Genomic DNA, 6,359 nt, shown 5'->3' with positions numbered 1-6,359 from the left:
TTTTCACTCCACCTTTTGCATGAACTCTGGGCACTAGAAGTGCTCATAATCTTTTATTTATCTTATAAACCCCTGCTCAGAAAGCTGTTTCACTGTGTATAAGTAAGATAATAACTTTCATGACTAGTTTCCCATGTAGGATTTCATATCATTTGTTAGCCTTAAGTCACAGTTCCTTGTCAAAACTTCAGGTAATCCCACTTTATGGAAGATTTCATTTTCTTTTATGTAGTTTCTATTGTGGTATCAACAACACCAATCATGCACATTTTTAAAACAGATAATTGTCATGAAATGTGTAAGGTCCTAGAAATTTGATTACTCCATTTCAATTAACCTGTCCTAAAGAAAGGCTCAGAGTATAACTAAAGGTTTATGTTTGAAGATATACGGCTGAATTATTTTTATAAGTGAAAAATGAAATATTTTAAAATCATATTTTCAAATAATTTCAATGACTTAGAAAATACTCTTAAGATGGTAAGCCCAAAAAAATAATATCAAGCTGTATTTACAGCTTGATCTCACTCAGGTAGAAAATTAATACATGTGTATGTTTTTAAAAGACAGGAAAAATATCCACTCAAATACTGGTTATGTATAAGCAATGATTTAAATTATCTTAATTCTCATTTTCAATCATTTCCAAATATTCTGTAGTTAACAACTTTCATAACACAAAAAGAAAACAATTGTAAATGATTATCACTGAGTTCAATCATTAGCCTTAGCATTGGAAGAATCCTAAGTGCTCATCTGCTGTGCTCTAAACCCAGGGCTAAAGAACTCCTCCTGCAGTTCAAGCCATCAAGATAAATTTTAGCCAGATAAATTAACCAGAAAATGCACGCAATTATTAAGACCATTCATTTCAGCTACTTCCAAATACAGACTGACATAGGATACACAAGGTTGAAAATTAGAAGAGATTAAAAGAAAAGCAATGAAAACTACATGATTTCAATAGAATGCAATACTATAAGGAGAGAACACACAATAAAAACGAAAAGCTGACCCCAAACAATAATTTGCCAACAAATCAGGAGTAAATTTTATAATGAAAATCCTCTGATGAGAAATACAAATTATAAGGAAGAATTAAATTTATCCAGAGAGAAAAAATCCTACCTTTCAGTCTGGCTTGGTGTGTGCCACTCAGCAAGGGACCAGCAGGTGTTTGCAAGACAGCAGGACTCTGTTTTCTGAACGTGGATGTGCTGATGGATTTATTGCCACCTGTTATCTGAGGATGCTCTGTGTGCCCTTTGTCCACAAAGATTTAATTGGAAACTCCAACAGGTTCCACTCAGGGCCTTAGCTCCCTGCGTCAAAGGCAGGTAGGCAGGGCTGGAGAGGGCAGAGAGAATAGCTTGCTGAGCCAAGAGGCAGGAGGCTATGCTGTTTTACATCTGTGCTTATCTATCATCAAACCCTTTTAATTCTTGCCAGGATCAGAATACAAACTGGAACACAAGATGGAAGCAGGATGCAATTCCTGTCCCCGCCCACTTAGTCAAAGGGGCTCCTTGTACCCCACTTTGCTTCCTGGAAAGAAACAAATCTTAGAAAACTTACAGGGGACAGGGGAAATGTGCGTTTGCCATTCTAAAGCCATAAAAATTCTACATCTCTGGTCTGTGGAAAGACACAGGTTTCATACTACATCTTTGTATCCCAACACTAGCTCAGAGCCTGGCACATAGTGACCCCAGCACACCTTTCTTTCTTGTGTGGATGATTGGATGAGAATGAGGTCGTGAAAGAGTGAAATCCGTGGCAGCATAAGCTCACTGTGGAATCTTGGGGAAGCCCCATGGATCCATATTATTCTGACATTAGGAGTCATAGTTGGGCAAGGAGCATAATCAATTCAAAAGAGCAAATACAACTAATGAGCAAGGGTGGAAGCAGAGGTTTCCACTTGTGGATCTGGTGGGTCCTTCCTAAGTGTAGGAGTTAATTCAGAGACTTTCCATTTAGGGCTAAAAAAAAAGAAGGCAATTATCTTAAAATGGAAATCTAAAGAGAAATAGGGAGAGGAGAAAAGAGCATTAGGGGAATGCATTACTCCTCTTGCTGCTGTAACAAGGTACTGCAAACTTGGGGGCACAAAACAACATACATTTATTTTCTTACAGTTCTGGAGGTCAGAAATCCAAAATAGCCGTTACTGGGTTAAAATCAAGGTCTCAACAGGACTGGATTCCTTCTGGAGACTCCAGGGGACAACAGTTTCCTTGCCTCTTCCAGTTCCTAGAAGCAACATGTGTTTCTTGCCTCATGGGTTCCACCTTCAAGGCCAGCTGCGTGCCATGTTTAACTCTCTCCCTCCTTCACTACCAAGGACCCTTGTGCTTACATTGGGTCCACCCATATGACCCCAGATAATCTTCCCATCTCAAGATCCCTCACTTAATCACATCTGCAACATCCCTTTACCATGTACAGGAACACAGTCACAGGTTCCATGATTAGGATGTGGGTACATCTGGGGTACCATTGCCCTGTGTGCCCCAGGGACCGTGGCACACTGGCTTTGACTCCTCTGTGGCCTGAGTATCTACAGAAAGAGGTTGCTAGAGCTGGATTAATAATATATTTACTAGACTCTGAGAATGAAGCACTATCTGTTTGGGGTCCAGGTGACACTTCTTTCATCAGGCCCTCTCCACTCCAAGTACAGGACCTCTGGAGGCTTGGGGCAACCCCCAGCAGAGTGGAGCTGTGTCTAGTGGAGAAAAGCACCACGTGGGGGCTTGGCATAGAGACCTCTAGTGAGGGATAGCTGCTCTGAGACACCACCACACTGGGGGTGCCCCCAAATAATTGGGAAACCATGGTTTGGGGAACTGAAGACCTGAGTGAGAAGGTATAGGCAGAGAATTGTCATACTTTAGCATTAATAGAAACCACAGCAACAATGACAATAGCTATCACTTATGGAGTGCCTATGCCACTTCAGGCATGTTGCTGACATGTGACTCATCTATTATAGGTATATATGTAATACTATATGTTATTTCATAGATATTATAGGTTTTACACACACACACCTACACACACATTTGTTAACGGTGCTTGTGTTTGTTCACAGGCAGGACAAACCTGGGGTGTCCTTACAAAATATTCATCTCTGTAAATAATCAAAGCATTGTCTACTCAACAGGAATAAGCTCCCATCTTTGGTTATTTTTTTATGTAAAAAATGAAACCAAAAGGCTCGAGAAATGAAAATTAATATAGACTATTAGTAGCGAAGTAACATCTCAAGTGTCTAATTACAAAAAATAATTTAAGTATGTGGACTTGAAAGATGATCGTGTTGCTGTTAAAACGGAGAAAAAAGGATTATTATGAAGGCTATATATATAAACCTAGAAAAATTCACACATAAACAAACACACATCTTATAATTGGAAGTGAAAAAGTAGAATATCAAACTCTATATACTTTTATAATAGAATACACAATAGTCAGACGGTGGAAGCAATTCAGATTTCCCCCAAAAGATGGGTAGATAAGCAAAATGTGGGATGTATGTATGTATATATATATATATATATACACACACACACACACACACACACATACATACATATATGTGTGTGTGTATGTATACATACATTTATATATATACATATATATATGGGATGGATATATATATATATATATACATGTATATATATGTATATATGTGTGTATATATATTTGTATATACATGTATATATATGTATATGTACATATATATATCTCCAAACACACACACACACAGAATGGAATATTAACCAGCCTTAAAAAGAAAGGACATTGTGACACATGCTACAATCTGGATTAGTGTTGAGGACATTATGCTAAGAGAAATGTCATTCACCAAAGAGCATATTCTGTTATGTTCCACTTAAGTGGGGAAACTGGATTAGTCAAATTCATAGAAATACAATATAGACTGGTGGTCTCCAGGGTCTGGGCGAAGGGGAAATGAGGATTTTTTTTCAGTACTGGGGGTTGAACCCAGGGCATTCTCCACTGAGCCACATCCCAACCCTTTCTTTTTTTCATTTGGAGATAGGGTCTCCCTAAGTTGCTGAGGCTGGCCTTGAACTTGTGAACCTCCTGCCTCAGACTCCTGAGGCATGTACCACCATGGCCCCCTGGAGGTTGTTTCTTTAATGAGTATAAAGTTTCAGTTTTAAAGGATGAAAATTTCTTTGCACAACATTGTCAATATGCTTAGCGTACTGAAATGTGCATTTAAAAATGGTTAAGATGGTAAATCTTATGCTTATTGTGCTACAATTAAAAAATTTTTAAAACTGGATGTATATTGTGATTATATATCATAATTTTATTAGCCAAACAATAAAGGAAAATTTAAAAACTAAAAATTTTTACCAGTAAATAGCAATAACTTGATCTATATATAGTTATACTCGTGGACTCTGAGTCCTTGACTCATGATTTCCGGCCAGCAAAACCAGATTTGAAATGTGAGTCTCTTTCCAGGTAAAGTGGCTGGCGCTGAACATCCTCAGACAAGAAGCTTTTTTCTCCAGGCCAAATTGCATCTAATCCAATTACATTCACCTTGAGCAGTGGCTGACATGGCCTGCCAGAGTCAACGGTCCTGTGGCTCTGATCTGGAGCGTGCTTTTGTTTCTCATTGCTTCCTGTTTCCCTCACTGTTCAAATATTTGACAATCAGTCTTGACTTCCTCATTTGTAGCAGATGTCAGTGTTCAGACGGGAGAGGTTTGTTCCCAAACCTTTGACTGTGGCTTGGAAGTCACAGGCTTCTGAAAAGAAGGTCAGGGCCAGGGGCAATATTTCCTTATATGGGCATAATCTACTTGGCATTAAGGAACCTGTAGGAGTAGAGATCTGTCCACAAAGAAAAAAAAATTGTTATATCTGTGAAAGAAAGAAAGGTTGGTTTCAGATTTAAGAGAACAAGGTGTTTTAAAACTCCAAAATCAGAGTTAAGGATATAGCACAGGGGTAGAGTACTTGCCGGGATGCTGAGGTCCTGATAGAGAAAGAAGGAAGGAAGGGAAGGAGGGAGAGAGGGAGGGAGGGAGGGAGGGAAGGAAGGAAGGAAGGAAGGAAGGAAGGAAGGAAGGAAGGAAGGAAAAACTTAAAAAAAAAACCCACCAAAATCAACATAAGTTGGAAATCCATGAAATAGGTATCAGTAACAAACTCAGGAAAATATAAGTAGAGCAAAGACAGGAAAATTCAGCAACCCCCAAACCTGACCCAGCATCCCTTCACCCCAGTCCTCTTGAGGAGAGAGCCTCTATATTTGGAGAGAATAGATCTGGGAAGGTTTAAAGCCAAAGAAGACACGGAAGCTAACCCTGTGAAACCAGCTTCCTTAAACATAGTCAGGTCCCTTCAAACTCAGTCTGGGTCTGCATTGTACCAGAAGCCTGCAGCTGCCCTGGTACAATGCAGAACTTGGCAGCGGGTTGCCTGGCAGGACTCTCCCGGGAGGCTCCCGGGGCTCTTGCCTCCTACCTGCAACCTCAACCATTTCCTTCGTTTCTTCAATACAGACTTAACCCCATGCCCAAATCCATGTCCCCCTTGTGCTTACTCCTGTTCTCAACCTCCCTTTGACTCTTCTGCACCGGGAAGGTCTCTCCCTTCTTCGGGGTCCCTCCCTTTGTCTCTCATTTCAAGGACCTTTACTGTCAAGTTACTTCCCCAGATCACCAGGGCATATCACCTCTGCCCCATTTGACTCCAGCCTGCTCTGCTTCGAAAAGGTAACCAAGCGACATCTACTAGTCGGTGCTTCCACCTCCTTCCCCTTAGCGCCCACCTGGGAGCTGTGTTGGAATTGGTCAAGAACAAACTGACCAATTCCAGAAGAGATCTCATACTTCATGATGCATGTGGCATTTTTTTTCTGGCACAATTCCTGTTATAGTTTGGATATAAAGTGTCCCCCAAAACCCCTGTGCTAATGCTGGAATAGTCGGAGGAGAAATGATTGGGTCACGGGAGCTGTGATCTAATCAGTCCGTCCTACTTTAAATGGGTTGACTGTGGTGATGGCAGGCAGGTGGGGCTTGGCTGCAGGAGGTGGTCACTGGGGCCTGCCCTGGAAGGGCGCATCTTCCCTGTGGTCCCTCATCCCTGCTGCTTCCTAGTTGTGATGTTCTGTTTCACCTCCAGCTCAGAGCAATGGAGTTGGCCCACCATGGACTAAATCTTTAAAACCATGAACCCAAATAAATTTTCCCTCTTCTAAATTGTTCTTGTGAGGTATTTTGGTCACAGTGATGCAAAGCTGACTAACACACTTCTCAAAGGCAGAGATTTTTTTTTTTTTATCTCCCTCATGTTTGTGTACCACA

Source organism: Urocitellus parryii, chromosome 14 (assembly GCF_045843805.1).
Source record: "Urocitellus parryii isolate mUroPar1 chromosome 14, mUroPar1.hap1, whole genome shotgun sequence".
Taxonomy (NCBI): Eukaryota; Metazoa; Chordata; class Mammalia; order Rodentia; family Sciuridae; genus Urocitellus; species Urocitellus parryii.
The sequence above is the reverse complement of the archived record's forward strand: the minus strand, read 5'-3'. Positions refer to the sequence as shown.